At 27.6% G+C, this 18546-nt stretch overlaps 1 protein-coding gene and 1 non-coding gene across 2 annotated transcripts in view; both read left to right on the plus strand.

Annotated features, from left to right (window-relative positions):
* LOC107448617 (acyl-CoA Delta-9 desaturase) overlaps nt 1–18546 on the plus strand; it is a 64316-nt gene that overhangs the window by 20382 nt on the left and 25388 nt on the right. The gene's annotated exons all lie outside the window — the stretch shown is intronic.
* TRNAK-UUU (transfer RNA lysine (anticodon UUU)) lies at nt 492–564 on the plus strand. Its single transcript has one exon. It is a non-coding gene; the product is annotated as a tRNA-Lys (tRNA).

The following is an 18546-nucleotide window of genomic DNA, read 5'->3' on the forward strand; positions in this document are numbered from 1 at the left end:
GTATTAGTGAGATATAATAACAAATAATAATACAGAAATAATATATAATACATATTTTTGAATTTTTTTAACGGGACACATAAATAGAATTAGAAATGCGAAATCTACTCTATTTTTTTAAAACTAAATGCTACAGAATAAGTAATTAAATATATTTATTAAAAAAATTGAGAATTTTTTCATTATATAAATTATGTAAATCAAGCAGACTGCTACCAATATTAGTAATAGTGATTATTTTTCTAGATTTTAAAATTCTTTTTTTCTAATACTATCAAATAAAATAAGTGAACAATGCAATGGCGCCATCTATTAGGGGAAAGAGTTTTATTAGTTGTATTTAAAAAAGAAAATGTTTCAAAAAAGAATATACCTTGTTAAAAAATGTAAATATTTTTAAACTATTTCATTATATCATCTAAGTTTATACAAATAAAATTCTTATTAATATATATGTAGTTTACTAAGAGTAATAGAATCATGATTACTATGCCCGGATAGCTCAGTCGGTAGAGCGTTAGGCTTTTAACCTAACGGTCCAGGGTTCGAGTCCCTGTTCGGGCGGCTGCTTTTTGCCCATGTCACTCAGTGTTAAGGACTTGCCGGATATCTTAATCTTGAGTCAAACTCTAGATAAATAGCATAAATGTATTCAAAAGAACAAAATAAAAATGAGTTAGAAATTTTACACACACAGAAGGAAAAAAAAGTTGTTGCATTGTATTCGTGAAAATAAAAGAATAATACTTAATTATTTGAAATTGTTTTATTATAAAGATCTCCATTTAATATTCTTTATTTTAAATTAAAATAAATTTCGTAAATCTAATAACAAAAAGAATACTTTTGTAACAAGATTTTTATTATTTATTAACTAGATTTTAAATTTATGAAATGGTAGGATAATTTCTTCTTCGCACAACTGATTGGTGTTATAAGATTTTAAAGAAATTTTTTTTAATAAAAATACAATCACTAAAAATACAATCACTTGCATAAAATTTCATGTAAGAGAGTTTTTACTCTCGTTCGGAAAAAAACAAAAAAATACGCCCGGTATGAATAAAAACTATTTCCTTTATATCAAAACATTCCAAAAATCCGAGAAAGTAGATAAAATTACCAAAGCAAAAAAAGTGGTTAAATTAGCCTTTGTTACTCCCCATTTTAGTCTTACATGTCCTAGCTGAAATCAAGTATGATAGTCATACAGAATGCAGCCAGTGTTATCTAAGCATTTCCTACATTGAAAACTTTTTTTTCGTCTTTTTTCAAAATGTTTATTTTTTGATGCCTCATCCAAAAAAGAAACAGCGTATTTCAAGATGTTTTGCAGATCATGAATTTCAAAAAGACGTAACATGGTCAAAATGTAATACTGTGAATAGATATAAAACAATTCGAAAAATTTAATCACTTTTTGCATTAAATTGTGTATTTTTACAGCAAAACAGTTAAAGGGTTTGTGTCTAGGTAAAATTAAGATTAGAAATTAAGCCTAATATTAAATTTAAATTTTTTTCACTATTTACAATTTATTATTATAAGTTATGTTAATAATTATTACAATTACTTATGATTGTTATTTTATTTTCAAGAGGCACTTCGAACTCTTGAAACCCTCCCTTTTTTAAAATCCCTATAATACAAAATGTACACATTTTTTATTATTATTATTCAATTTAAATAGCATAATCATCTTTTTTTGCTTACACTATGCATTCTTACAATAAAACAGTTGCAGGGTATAGAAATAGGCATAGAAATGCAATAAAATAATATAATAATAATAAGCAATAAAATAATAATAAAAGTAAAAAAAAAAAAAAAACAATTATGTAAAAAAATAATAATAATTATGTAAAAAACATAATAATTATGTAAAAAAAATAATTATGTAAAAAAATAATTACGTAAAAAAATAATTATGTAAAAAAATAATAATTATGTAAAAAAAAATTAATTATGTAAAAAAAATGTTAGCCTGATATTTATCTACTTCAAGATCTATAACTGTTATTAAATAGGAATATAATATTTTTGATTTGGCTTTGAAGATGAAGAAAAAAACACAATTGTTATATTATATTAAAATTTGGACTTGGTGAAGACTTGGCTGAAAGTTGTTAATGTTTTCATATCGCGGAAGTTAAAAGATTTCCCCTAGAACATACACGAAAAATTGCTGCCTTAATGAAAATTTTTGGCATGTCATCTGAAATAATTATTTAAATCATAAATTACTTTTATTAACGCAGTACTTGTTGACCCAAACTAAACCTTTACGTTTCCGCTTTGCACCAGTGCTTTTTAAGCATATTCATTTAACTTTTCTTCTCATTGTTGTATATCAGGGGTCAAAAGTCATTAAAGTAGAAATTTTGCAAAGAGAAGCATTTTATCTTAGAAAGAGACGTTAGGCCTAGAACAACAACATTTGACTTTCTAGAAACGAGAGATCAGATACCTGAACATATTTCACAAGAAGCAACAATTTTCTGAATATGTGATGTTTTCCTTATGTCTGTTATTCGCTTCACGGATGAAACGATTTAATTGATAGGAGGGGCAAGTCAAATTTTAATATAGATTTGAATTGTTTTGATTTGAAATAGATTTGAATTGTTTTGCCGAATCTTCTAGAACGTGTTGTCCTGTAGGCTCAATGCAGTGAATTTTCAATATTGTAATACAGGGTACACTGCTTCGTGCTTTCTTCGCTCACCAACTCCGATTGCCTTTTATAACAATAAACAAATACAATAAGCAAATAATAATAATAAATATTACACCTAAATAAAAAACTATTCAATAGAGTATTTGCAATTCGAGAAGAAGTGAAATGATTATGTCTAACCATGTGATTTAAACCAGATTTTATTGGCTATCTGCAAGTGATGTCACGCATGCGGGTCGAACTTAATTGCCTTCAGAATCGACAAATGCTACGATTAGAGCCCCTGAATTAGAGAGGCCGAATCAAAGAATATAGAGGGGCCCTCTATATTCTTTGGCCGAATTCTCCGCCATTTCGATGCAAAAACTTTCACTAATGCGGGAGAGTTACAAGATTCGTTAATTTATTGCTACAAACGACGCTAATCTCAACTAGGGTAATTCGTAAAGAAAAGCGTGTTTGTATACATTGATTTACTTTGTTTTTTCGAGAACTTTTTTTTAATACTTAAGCAAATTCATTAAAATTTTTGTTATATTTTTTATTTAAAATAAAAAATATCATTTATTACTAGATCAAAACAGTTTATATACATTTTTGGTTCTTTAATAATTATAAGATAAAAAAAATCTAAGCAAATAAAGAATAATCAGTAAATTTATATTTGCATTAGATTTAAGCTCATCTAAAATTGATCTTGGTCTTGGAACACTTATCCATTTCAGTCTTTATGGAGGAATTTTTAAAGAATTGGGAATAGTATCAAGCCTTAATTTTTTAATACCATCATTTCTATTTACTTTAAGTTGAGATTCTCCAAAATTAAATCACATTAAAAGATTCAGAGCTTGAATTTCGTAAACATCCTCTATTAACTTTATTACAACGAAAACGAATTATTTCAGCAATTTACCACAAGAATTTTAAAGAAAAAAAACTTCTATAGATTTAAAAACGTTTGAAAGATGACATATTAAATAGATTTCTTATTATAAATGCAAACAAACCGTTTGAACTTTAAGCGATGTATTATCATAGGTAATTTGAAGATATTAAATGAGCCAAGATTAAAAAGCTAACTATCTGATATATTAGTGAATCAAAATGACGAAATGCAATTAGAAACAGGTAAATATTTATTTTTAGCAAAACAAAAAGAAATACTTAAAAGCTAATTGAAAACCTGGCGATTCTGGCTCTAAGTTTAGCGAATACTTATTTACCCAATCTCTTGCCTTTATTTACATAGTTTTATACCACACAAGCATTCACAATTGTTAAATAAATTATTAAATGCTGTTTAAAGGTCATATTTCAAATGAATACTTACTATATGCAATTTTCAATGAGACTTCTTATATTTGATATATAGTTAGAACTGAACAATTCAAGTAACCCAGAAAAGTTATTCGCTTATTTATTTTTAAAGAAACAGACAAAAACAAACATTCAAAAGTAAATTTTAACAACTTAAGGTTGTTTATATACAGCATTTATAAGTAAATAAATTCAAAACATTTAAACTAATTTAGAATTTTCCTGACATAAGTTAGCTCCACTTTCAGACTGCCAATTATATCTCCTGCAATTTATTACCCATTTCTTTTTCGGGATTTGATTGATGGATTTGATTGATTTTGACATTTGATTGAAATTTTAACATTCTCAAGCATTTTCGTTAAACTATTTGTTCAATTCATCGCCGCACAATTACACAAATCAATAATTTTAAGTATCTAATTAGGCTTCAAACTCTCACTCTAATGTTAACACTACGTAATTAGTGAACTTGTTTGCTCCATAATGGCGCCCAGTTCAGCTCCCACTGTAGAGAAGCCTTAGTTACGATGTACCAACGATGACGTCACTTGCGGGTATCCAATTGAAAGTTACCAAAGTATTCTATTGTATTTAGACAGGTTTGGTTTCGCAGATTTAATTCATCATCCCAAAGGTGTAAAATTTAAGCCTTATTGTTTTGTCTGGGTTACCATTATAAATTCACTCACGCATTTCCTTTTTAAATTTCGATTTAATTTTTGGTTACTATGAAAACTCGTTTTTTTGTATTTCAACCAAAAGATTATTAAAAAAATTAATTTCTAATAATGTTTTGCAATTTTATATTCATTATTTTAATTGAGCTTGTTTTACACTCGAATGCGCATGTTATATGTTAATTAGACACAGTTTTACATATAGCTTAGAATAAAAGTAAATGTTGTTTTTTACTGTTCAGTAATGATAAAACGTTTGCAAAGTTAGACAGCGATTTAAATATGTTTTACCATAAAGTGTTAGGTAAAAAAGATAATACGATGAAATAGCTTAATAATGAAGATATATAGATTTTAGATTTAAGCCTTTAATTTGGTTAAAAGTAATAATAGCTGAGAAAATGTTAAGAAAACATGCTAAATAGAAATTACTTTAAATATCTTTAAATCAGGGGTAAAGAAATTTTTATATGCTGTTGATAACCACGGATGGGTCATCATTTTATTTGATTTATATGTAAAATCTGATATAATGATGTGCATTATCTGATCTGAATTAAATGTAATCTGATTGATATTTAATGTAATCTGATTTATATTTAAAACGGAATATGTATGCAGATTCCTTTTTTATGTAGCTAAATCACCAGGAGACCCCTGTTTTGATTCAGTAACTTAAAAAAACTAACAATTTTTTTAATGCTTAAGGGAAAGTATTAATTAATTGAAATGCACTGAATGAATTTCCCGTTATCACTAAACAGCCACACGGTTATGCACTGATGGTTCACATAATGCATTTCCATTTAAACTCACAAATAGTACATTCCTGGCAAGCGAAAAATGTAATTATCAGATGCATCGGTATCACATGGTATTACAGATGCGGGAATATGTACGCGTTGCCAACGTTTCTTGAAAAATTTGGATTAGAATAAAACAATATGTGCTTTATTTCTATTTTTTGCCAATTACGTGACTCGTGACATAGCTTGGTAATCACATAACAAAGTGATTCGTGACTACAGAATTCTACAATGTTTAGTTCAACAGTAACAAGGAGAAGTTTTATACAGATCATCCTGTACGCTAGTTACATCCTGTAAAAATAAAACCCCCGAGTATTCAAAATAATTCAAAATTAATTAACGGCACGATAATGGTGACAATGGATTTAGTAATACATATATAATAGGATTTTAAAATAAAAATTATAATGGATAAACGTATAATGATTTAAACTTCCAATTCAAATAAAATAAATACGAGCTTCTATTTTATGAAGGAAAAACTTATATTAAAATTAAAGTCTTTGTTATTATTTTAAACAATTGGAAATATAAACTCTTATTTAGGAATATGACCTCATAGCCTTTACTGACGCTAACCCTTCGATTAAATCAATTACTACTCGCTGATTTGATAAGGTTTAAAATTAGTTTTTAAAATTGTCTCTAATGAAACCGGAATTCATGCATAACAACTTTTCTATTATCTTCTAGTACCTAATTTCATAGTAGTGACCTAAAGTCCTTATTTTGTTAAATAAATATAGTTATTTTTTATGATGTTTTTATTGCTAGTTAAGAAAGATTTTTTTTTACTAAATGAGTTCAACAAAATAGCTAACAAACTGCTTTTAACTAACTGTCCTTTAAAAGTTTTCTAGCTTCTGAAAAAGATTGGGGCAATTTGACCAATTTTTTAAATATAAATTGGGCAAGATAAAAATGTTTAATTTACTTGAAAAAATTAAGATATAAGGTTAAATTAAGATATAAGATGATGTAAAACAATTAAGATATAAGTTTTTAAATATAAATTGGGTAAGATAAAAATGTTTAATTTACTTGAAAAAATTAAGATTTTATAATGAACGCAAATTATTGGTGCTGTCTATCAGTATTAATATAACACGCTCAATTGTTTTACATCAGCTTCTGGGTTAACAAGGTCTTGGGCCTTTGGGCATAGTCGTTAACTTCACGATAAAAAATTTATTTTCTGAAGTTTTGCGGAAAACTTTTTCCTCAACCGACTGCAACTCTTAAACAATCAAAATTTCTTTCGTCAACTGTCCGAATCTCTCCTAATAGAATTTTTTTTTTTTACGTTGCATTAAAATCTGAAAAATTAGCAGTAAGATACGAGAATGAATAAAATAAAATATTTACTAGGGCAATTTAAAGTTAGTTATGATAAACAAGAAATACAAAATGGAACAAAAAGGGACGTTTGCGGGTCCCATTTCTAAACAATCTCCAAACCTATCAGGTATGACAGAAACGCTGGAACAACACCACGTAGAAGAAAGAAAGCCTCTGTACAAAACAATGTAGTAGTCCGACGTAACGAACTAAAACTGTGCAGTGATGGAAATAAGAATGATGTCACAACATTCGGTCAACTAAACTGCGCAGTGGTTGAAAATACCAAATATGCCAATATGTTCAGACAACTAAAGGATTGGATTTATTGTTTATGGTAACCAGTGCGGAGGCCTTCTTTCTTCTAGGAGGTGTATCCATCTTAGTAGCAATCACAGAAGCGTGCGCTCAGGGTTGCATAAATCACGGAAGTGTCGATATTTCTAGTCACGGGTTGTAATTTATGATGTGCCTTACTCTCTAGTTCGTAATCGAGTAATCTAGTTCGTAATCGAAAAAACGAAATCACTAAGGATAATTTTTAATTTTTCCTGCGACTTGAAATCGTTCATTCATATTTTTCAATTGTAGATATGGAGGAGAATGCACAATTGTGTGAGAGAGAAATTATTATGACTAAGTTGTTATGAGTGCAAGTGGCTGTGAATGTCTACAATAATAGAAACTTTGGTCAAGTATTGTAGATCACATAAATGAGCAAGTAAATTAATTAATACTAGGTACTTGCGTTTAAAAACTTTACGTTTTCATCAGTTCAGTGTGTTCCATAAAGCAAAAGCATGCTCAAACATGTTTGTTAAAACTTGACGAAACTAAAAGAACTTGTTGATCATCATTTTATATGAAAATATTTCTTAACATGTTTTGATTTCATTTTTAAATATCTATCCTAAAAACTATTTCAACAAATATGCTTCGATTAATAGGAATCCAAAAGGCATGAATTTAAGTACAGCTGTATTCAGTTGCTTTTGTAACATCTGTATTCAGCTGCATGTTGCGAAAAAATAATCTCAAGAGAAAGAAAATTAGCTGATCAATAAAGAAATCGGAATTGGTTGATTGATTGGCTTAGAATTTGTATGGAGTAAGAGCATTTGAAAACGTAAGTCAAAATGAAAATAAAAAAAGGAAAATTGTTTCATGATTTTGCAAAAAATTTGTACGCATCTAAAAAAAAAAAAAAAAAAAAAAAAAAAAAAAAAAAAAAAAAAAAAAAACAGAAAAGAAGAAATATCGAAGATTCGGTTAATTTTTAGATCTTTTAGAAGCAATCACGTTCGGCAACAATCATTATTTTACTGCTGCGTAACTTTTTAAAATTATGTTTAAGTCATTATTACTAATGAAATGTATTTTTAAAATTTAAAGACAATATTGGTTTTCGAATTTAAAAAAGCATTAAGAATAAAATCATGATAAACTGTTCCATAATCGTTTTTAAAACCAGCAATCGTTTGGAAAGTTCTTTTATAAACTGGTTTTGCTTAGATTTGCAAAAAGTTTATTCGAACATTCCAAAATAAATTTCCTCTTTAAATTTTTTTATATAGGTACATGTGAACTTTTTCTTTACAATTAGCAATTAAAAATATGAATCAGCTAAAACTCTTTGATTTTTTTTTACCAAACAGAATAGTTACGGAACAGAATAGAATTATAAGAATACTTAAATATCTAATTTTAAGCAGATTTTAAAATAATTAAATTGTGTAAAAAGAACTTTCTTAGAAATTTTTCAATACTTCAGAATTATAAAATAATTGCAATCATGTCAATTATGTAATTTATTTAATTTTGCTTAATAAATGTGGATAGTTTAAGCTATCATCACCCATCATATATATATGTTAAGTATCCTCACCAAAATATAACATATTAACAATCAGAAATTAATATATAACCAAGGAAAAAAATTTCATGAAAAGGTGAAGGATTAAAAAAAAAAAAAAAAGAAAAGTGAGTTTGAAGTCATTCAGAATCTGCTTGATTGCCGGAAAGCTTTCTCACTCTCACTTTAACAACAATACAAAATAACAGATAATTTTAATGCAGATACATCAGAAAATATACTACTGAATCGAATCAATGATTGTACATTTACTTCAAATTTATTGCAGTTTAATCGTGCACTTAAAGTTTCATTATTTTTTAAACATCTGATTTTAAAGTGATTTCGCATAAACTGCAGTAATTTTGTAGAAAATGGAGAAAAAAAAATTCGAAGTAAATTGCTGTACTTCACACCAGCTGCAAAATAACTGCAGTATTTTTTTAAAGTTTAAATTGCTCTACAGAAAATCTACAGTTGACTGTAAAATAATTAAGAAAATACTTAAATTCTGTAGAAAAATTTCAATTTATTGATATTTATTTATTGCAATTTATTATGCATATATTTTTAGTTGAGTAAAAAGCAAAGTATTTTGTTGTTAGTTGTTTTATTTTTGTTAGTATTTTGGCGAAATAGTACTAAGTAATAGTAAATATCATCATTTGTGTTAGTATTGTTTTTTTTAATGTTTGTGATAATTAATTATGAGAACTTTCTACATTGGTCAATCAGTATGGTACATCAAACCTAAATCAAACCACTATTACGGAACAAATATAAAACCCAAATCAAAATATTATTACTATCTAAATGAGAAACCTGACTATGGCACTTAAAAGGTACANAAAAAAAAAAAAAAAAAAAAAAAAAAAAAAAAAAAAAAAAAAGAAAGAGAAAGGAACAATCGAAGATACGGTTAATTTTTAGGTCTTTCAGAAGCAACCACGTTCAGCAACAATCATTATTTTACTGCTGCGTAACTTTTTAAAATCATGTTTAAGTCATTATTACTAATGAAATGTATTTTTAAAATTTAAAAACAATATTCGTTCCTAATTCAAAAAAGCATTCAGAATAAAATCATGATAAAAGAATAAAACAACTGTTCCATAATCGTTTTCAAAACCAGTAATCGTTTGGAAAGTTCTTTTATACACTGATTTTGTTTATATTTGCAGATTGTTTATTCGAACATTCCAAAATAAATTTCCTCTTTAAATAATTTTATAATACAGACGTGTAAAGTTTTTCTTTACAATTAGCAATTAAAAATATGAATCAGCTAAAAATATTTGATTTTTTTACCAAACAGTTACGGAACGGAATAGAATTCTAAGAATATTTAAATATCGAATTTTAAGCAGATTTTAAAATAATTAAATTGCGTAAAAAGAACTTGCTTAAAAATTTTTCAATGATTCAGAATTATAAAATAATTACAATCATGTCAATTACGTTCTTTATTTATTTTTGTTCATTAAATATGGATAGTTTACATTACCATCGTCCTTAATATATATGTTAAGTATCCTTATCAAAATATGAGAAATTAACAATCAGAAATTAATATATAACCAAGGAATAAAACGTTATGAAAAGTTGAAGAACTAAAAAAAAGGAAAGTGAATTTTAAGTCATCAAAATCTGTTTGATTGCCGAAAAGCTCTTTAACTCTCACTTTTACAACAATACAAAATAGCTGTAATTTTGATGCAGATACATCAGAAAATATATTTTTGAATCAATGATTGTACATTTACTTCAAATTTACTGCACTATAATCGTGGATTTAAAGTTTCATTATTTTTTACATATCTGATTTTAAAGTGATTTCTCATAAACTGCATTAGTTTTGTAGAAAATAGAAAAAAAAAACTTGAAATAAATTACTTTAAAATTACTTCATATTAGCTACAAAATAACTGCAGAATTTTTAAAGTTAAAATTGCTCTACAGAAAATCTACAGTTGACTGCAGAATAATTTCAAAAAAAAAAAAAAATACTTAAATTTTGTAGAAAAATTGCAATTTATTGATATTTATTTATTGCAATTGATGCATATATTTTTAGTAGAGTAAAAACCAAACTCTTTTGTCGTTATTTATTTTACTTTTGTTTGTATTTAGGAGAAATAGTACTAAGTAATAGTAAATATCATTATTTGTGATAGTATTGTTTTTTTTTATGTTTATGATAATTAATTATGAGAATTTTCTACATTGATCAATCAGTATGGTACATCAAACCTAAATCATACCACCATTACGGAAAAAATATAAAACCCAAATTAAAATATCATTGCGGTCTAAATGAGAAACCTGACTATGGCACTTAAAAGGTACACTTAAAATACTAAAATCAGACAATCATTTGGTTTAAATTAAGCACAATATTATATTATATAAAATAAAATATTATGACCTCATTTATGTAATACTTCTTTATTATCGATAACAGTGCACTCTGTCATCTTTTGGTCAGCAAAATTTCATCAAAAGATCACTTTCACTTTCAACCCTTTACCGATCTCACTTCTCAGTCAATCAATGTGGTACATACAGGAAACTAAAATCTAACCACCATTAAGGAAGAAATATGAAACCCAAATCAAAATATCATTACTGTCTAAATGAGAAACCTGACTATAGCACTTAAAAGGTACACTTAAAATACTAAAACCGGACAATCAATTGGTCTAAATTCAGTACAATATTATATTGTATAAATTAAAATATTATGGCCTCATTTATGTAATACTTCTTTATTACCGATTACAGTTTACTCTGTCACCTTTTGGTCACCAAAATTTCATCAAATCATCACTTTCACTTTCATCTTCCTTCATACTACAATATCATTACGTTACATATAAGAAACTAAAACCAAATCACCATTACGGATCAAATATGAAACCCAAATCAAAATATCAATACGGTATAAATAAGAAACCTGACTATAATAATCAAACGATACAAATAAGATACTAAAATCAGACAATCATTTGGTAAAAGTTAAGTATAATATTACATAAAATGAAATCTTATGACCTAATTTACGTAATATTTGTTATCGACTACAGTTTACTCTGTCACCTTTTGGTCACTGAAAATTCATCTAAAGATTGCATTCACTTTCAATCCTTGACCGATCTTCCTTCGCAAAACAACAGTATTATAGATACATTCTCATAATTATAAGTGTCTTGTCCACCTTGAATTTATATAGCATTACATCACTGTTGCCGTAATATATGGGTCAACCACTCTTGTGGGTCACGATCACAGGAGTCAAGGTGGTTGGGTCACTGGGTGAAAGTGACCATTCATAGAAAGGATATTAATATGAGAAGTATCATAAAAATTCCGCATGTTGTAATTTCACTTTTAATACTTCGTAAGAAAAGAAAACGCTAAAAAGTAGAGCGCAACCTGAATTATATCTATATTTTTACGTGAAAGTATTTTTTAAATTTTTGCGAGAAAAAAAATCAGTAGAATGTGAATAACTGATGTAAGATTATTAGATTTTGGTATGCATACTATTACAACTCATGAATAGTTTTGAGTTCATAATAAGAGTTATTTTATCAGATAATCGTAGTAATTCATAGCATTTATCAGATAATAGTAGTATTTCAGGCACGTGATGGGCATATTGAAATATTTCATTTGGATATTTTGTTTTCTTTTCGTTGCGAATTTGTTGATACTTTATCTGAGTGATTTACAAGAAACAGCACTTACTTTCTAAAACATTTCAATCTCTTATTGTAGGTTTATAAACATATGTTAGTCTATGGAGAGATAGGATATGAGCTTTAGCTGTATAATGGCAACCATTATTTGAAATTTTTTGGACAGTGCGTTACTATTGAAATTTTTAATACAGCTTGTAAATGAATGAAAAAAGGAGCATAGCAATAGGCTAGATAATCAATGATTAAACATATTAAATATCGGCGTATCAACACCTAGTTTGTTGAGTATGTTATTTAAAATTAGTATTTTTTAACTAATATTTTATTTTGGAAATCAAGTTTAACTACTTTAAACAATACATTTGATTTTTTTACGTAAACTTATGGAGAAAGTTACAGTCAGGGGTCCCAATCATGTATTCTGAAGCAAAACCATTTTAAAAACGATAAAAATCTTAAAATCGTTAATTATTTTTTGTAATCGAAACATTTTATGAATATTAAGAAATTTTTGATGAAATTAAAAGCTGCATTAAATTCAAAGAGAACCAATATAAAAAAATATGACCAAGTATGTATGAATATGAAAAATATGACCAAAAATTTAAAAAAAAAATTATGGGGGAAATCTGAGACCAAAATTGACCTTTTTTCAAAATAACATAACATAGTTAAAATTATTATTTTTTCATTACTCTTGCTTTATAATCTATATATATATTTCTCTTACACGGCGACGAAAAAAAGCCTCATTACAACTCCCCGAATGGCAACGCTAGGAAATCGACCAATGATTGCCGCTAAAAATGTCACATGTCAAATCTAGCTGAGGTGGCTCAACACAGAGCGCTTTTAAAAACGGAAACTGAAATAACCGGAGAGAGCATTATCAGCTGCGGCAATCTCATACTATTAAGCTGGGCAGAAGTGAGTAGTCTTTGTCGATAGATCTCTATTTTAGTATTTTGTCGAGAGCGCTTTTTTTCGCGAATTTAGATATGACGAATTTTGATTTATATCACGAATTATACTATAGCACATTTCTAATAGGTTTAACGAATTACATGTCATTTATTTGAATTCAAATTTATTTACCAAAATAATGTAATTTTTTTAAAAAAAAGTTGTTATATGGATTTGAATGATTGTTTTGAATTCTTAGAATTTTGTGCATTTGCAATGTACCTAAGTTAGTAGCGAGCGAAGCAAACCATATAAGATTGCGTAGCAATTTTCGGGGGTTGGCGAGCGTTAGCGAGCAGGGGGCTCAGCCCACTAGTACTCATAAAAATTCCACTTAGGGAATAGACTAAACATTAGATTGAAATATTTTATAGCAAATGTTGAAACTTAATTGGCAAAAAAAGTAAAAAACTACAATTAATTATGTTTCTTTTAGATGTAAAATGTAAAATAATAGTTTAGTCCACTGGTCTGTAGTTTATTTCCTGGACATAAGTGTAGAATAAATTCATTGTATGAATGTGGCCCACCCTATGAACGGGTATTTGTGGCAGTGTGGCGTGGGTAATGTTGTTCGCCTCCGTGACTTTGGTGCACAGGTGCTCACTGGGTAACGATAAATGAGCAACACTTCCGGCAACTTCTAAGGCGAAGAACGAAAGTTCAGTGCCTGCCGTGATTAAAAAAATAAAAATAAAAAAATAAAAAAAGAACAAATTCATGTAAAATTTTGAATAATTTGAAGTAAAAATATTTTGAGAAATAGCATTTAAAATAAACCAAAAAATTATTTTTGTGATGGAAAAAAAGTAATCAATTTAATTACAAACATGGATATTTTTTTTAATCATCTTAACTTCTGTTCTACTTGACATAGAAATAAAACTCAAACCGTTTTTGAAAAAGAAAAGTTCATAGTTTAAAATATATATATACATATATATATATATATAAATGAAATGTTCTTTTCGTTAAATTTCGCTTCGAAAAGGTGGGTACTTTAATTGTTTTGCTTATTTACTTGTCATTCTACTTACTTTGATTTTACGTATAGAAATGCTGCGTATTTTTTCATCATTCATTATTTTAAATGTTTTGTAAAATGTTAGCAGTTCATAGTAATAAGTTAATAAGTCAAAGTAATAGTAATAAGTCAAAGGTAATTTTTTGACATCAAATTGTTCTGCAATATCTATAGGGTCCAGATAGGTACTTATTTAAGAATTTCTGGAATTCTAGCCATATCCATCTCACTATATTTATCCAATGCAACATAACACTCAGAAACATTTCATTTCCTGCATGAAAATTGAGATAGATGTTCTCCATCATAAGCGCTCTTTTAAACAATATTCAAAACTCTTCCAAATGTGGCTTATCATTTTGCTGCCCCCAAGTTTTAATTGCACTTTTTAATCTACATACTATGAAAAAAGTATCATTAAGAAGTTAGCCCCCTAATAAATCGAGATAGTCGTGCTGGCTCAGGGGATTGAGCACTTGCCTCCCAATGAGGTGACAAGGTTCGAATCCCAGTGATGGCTGAATTTCTCCCAGTACTTGATCCAGGAATTCCCTTGTCTTCTGGATTGGGTTCAAAATTACAAGACTACCGAGTTGTACATTAGTAGTTCTATACTAAAAATTTGGGTCTGCTGTTCAAAGACGGTTATAAAATAAAATAAATGGAGATAGTCTTCATCAAAAACATTCTCATTAACATTGTGCAAAACTCCGTCAAATGTGTCTTATACTTATATTACCTCTGACTTTCAATTGCACTTTTTGATCTGTATACTATGAAGAAAGCATTATTAGGTAGTTAATTTGCTAAGAAATCGAGATGTTCTTCATTCATAAACGCTCTTTTAAGCAATGTTCAAAACTACTCCAAATAGGCTTATCCTTATATTTCCGTCAAGTTTAAATACACTTTTTGATCTATATGCTAAGAAAAAAGCATTTTTAAGAAGTTAATTTGCTAAGCCACTAAACTCTCTGTTTACATTTTGACAATAGAGACGATAATACAAGTTTCTAGTGACACAATTTAATTGGAATGTCTTTGAAAGAAGACTGTCCACTTCGATTTCGATTCACCAAGCAAGTAAACATCACCTTCACCTGTTTCATAATGATTACCAAATTGACGATAGGTAAAAGCAAAAACCCAAACAAATAATCAACTCTTAATAAGTTAGGATTCCTCCTCAGACTCGAGATTGAACCAGGTCAGCCCTTGAACTTACAATGAGATGCTTGATGAACTTCCAGATGCTGCGGGGCACGGTCGCTTTCCTGTGTGTCAGGGTCGATGGAGATTCATTGCGGGTCAAAATTTCACTTTTCATTGTTGAGATCTTTGGAACTAAAAGGGGTATGGTTGATGTTCATGATACTATTTTGTCGGAGAAAGTAAAATTCTTAAAAATTACGTAATGTTTTATAAGATGCTTGAATTCCGAGCAGGAGAATTGAGTTAGCTCGTCATTTTCGTTTGTTAAATGTCGCTAAAGAAACTATTCATTGCTTCTTCGTTTAATTATTTTTTCTTTCCACCAGCAAAATCTGAATAAAAAGAATGGAATTATTTTCTCAAATTTGGAAATTCAAATTTTCGCAATTTTTATCTCATATATTCTTCATATATTTTGGGATTAATAGCCAAATTCAATTTTCCAATTCCATAAAACGTTATTGAAACATTTTTTAAACAAAAATCTTAACTTTTATTTCAAATATAAAATTTTGTAACTTTATTGAAAATTGAATTATTTTAAAATAGTCTCAATTAGAATTCAATACATAATCATTTTCTATTGCACAAAAATAAAAAAATTATTAATTTTTATTTTTAGCATTTTTTGTTGTTGCATATTATTAAAAATTTTTTATCATGCATTATTTCTCAATTTAACCATGAAATAAATTGCTCTAGACTCAAATAATGAGATATCCATATGCTATGAAACTGCTCAAAAGGTTATTTAAATTGAATTCTTTCTTATAATTTTTAATTGTAATTAGAAACTAAAACAACTAGGGTAAATTCGATTATATCTTTATTAAGACACACGGACAAAAAAAAACTTAAAATATTATGTGCTAAATTTGTACTAATTTGTGCTAAAGTATTGGATATATATGGAGGTTATATGAGTAAATTTAAGGCAAAATGTAATTAGTGCTTTTATAGGAAAAAAAAAAAACTACATATGTCATTGTACAATGTTTTTGATTAGCTTTAATGGAAATAGACTTTTTTTTTCTTCAATTTTTATAAAAAAATCTATCTTAGAAGCGTTTCTATCACTTTAGGAGATGTGATTGAGAAATGATATTACATGTGGATTTACAGATATATTTACCGGAATTTAAATAAAATTTAAAGTATTCTTCACTTTTCAATTATTATTTGTTATTATTTTTTCCAATGCACACCTGGAGAATGACCTTTTCGTCGTACAAGCATCTGAAGGACAGATTTGTTGGCCACTCTTTCAGGGGAGCCATATTTGGTGGGCCATTGTTGCTGCCATAGTAAGGACAATTAGTACAGAGAAGGAAGGAGCATCCATGCCTTGCCCGGGATTCGAACCCAGAACCTTTCTGCTGCAAGGCCAATTCTCTGACCCCCACACAGGCCGTTCGGCCCTTTTATTATTTAAAACCTTTCAAAATCATAGTTTCAAACCATATTTAAACTACCACACTTTTTATTTAATAAAACCATTTTTTTAAAATCTGTAATAGACTTATTTTCGAGTTTAGAACACACAGGGATTATGCATCTAAACAAATACAGTTCTGTATTTTATTTTTCACGCATTTCACTAATCTGATTCCGATTTTAAATCTCAACCTAAAACAAATACAATTACAATATTAATTAGCAATTATGTATATCATTAAAAATATTGCCTCATAACTTTTTTTACAGGAAAACTCTTAAAATTCATTTTTTTCTGTATTCTTTTCGTAGATATTTCAGAAATAAACCCCGGCCTCCAGTCGAAGATTTTTTAAACTTTGCATGAACAGATTTGGGTGGGGACATAATCTCGTATGGAATAAACAAAATAAAAAATTTTAAAATGCAGCTTTTTAAAATTTTAAAAATTCAAGAATTATATTTGACTGATTTCTTTCAAATTTTATCACATAAATTTATAATAAAAAATTTTAAAATGCAGTTTTTTAAATTTTAAAAATTCAAAAATTATATTTGACTGATTTCTTTCAAATTTTATCATATAAAATTACATAGTTTGAAAAATTTGAAAGTTTTATGCTACTTTATAATTAATATATTTTCATTCATTAATAAGTAAAATAATAAAAAATTATAAATAATTGTTAAGAATCATATTTCAGCATGGAATTATGTTTGAACAAATAAATTTTATAATTGTGTGCAAAAGGTTTTCGACTATAACCCTTAGCGATATATAGGTAAATGCCTAAAAAAAATTAATTATCATAAAAAGTCACAAATTTTTGTCACTCTCCTGACTAAATAACAAGGACTACATTTTTCAGACTGGTTATATTCAAATTCTTTTACCTTTTAATGGTCGAAAAACCGAATTGGTCATAGGGAATTTTTATTTAAGAAAAAATGTTTTTATTTAAGAAAATATATTTTTTGTGTAACTTAATTAATGGCTATCTTTTATTGTTTAGCATATTTGAAATCAACCCCTTTGAATATCGAGATATGCATTCAGTAAGTAACAATCTGATAATTAAAATATAAGTTATTCTTCTATAAATTATATTTATGGTGATATCTTATATTTTTGGCACACTGTATTTGTTATCACCCTGTGATGATACACTAGAGTATGTCTCAACATTGATGAGAACCTGAAGTCCTGAGTTCAATCCTGAGGACAATCAAAAGTTCCTATTTGAATAGAAATATACATAAATTTACGTAACGCAACATAAAATTTAATGTAGCTCTTCATTAAATATTAAGTTCAATCCTAAATTCCTTCAAAAGATCCTATTCAATAAAAATATGTATAGAAATTTGCGAAATAGTTCATGTAAATTTATGAAACACTGCATGAAGTCCTGAGTTCAATTCTGAGAACAATCAAAAGTTCTTATTTGACTAGAAATATGCATAAATTTACGTAACGCAGCATGAAACCTAACGCAGCACTTCATTATATGTTGACTTTATTCCTAAGTTCCCTTAAAA

Source organism: Parasteatoda tepidariorum, chromosome 3, assembly GCF_043381705.1.
Source record: "Parasteatoda tepidariorum isolate YZ-2023 chromosome 3, CAS_Ptep_4.0, whole genome shotgun sequence".
NCBI lineage: Eukaryota > Metazoa > Arthropoda > Arachnida > Araneae > Theridiidae > Parasteatoda > Parasteatoda tepidariorum.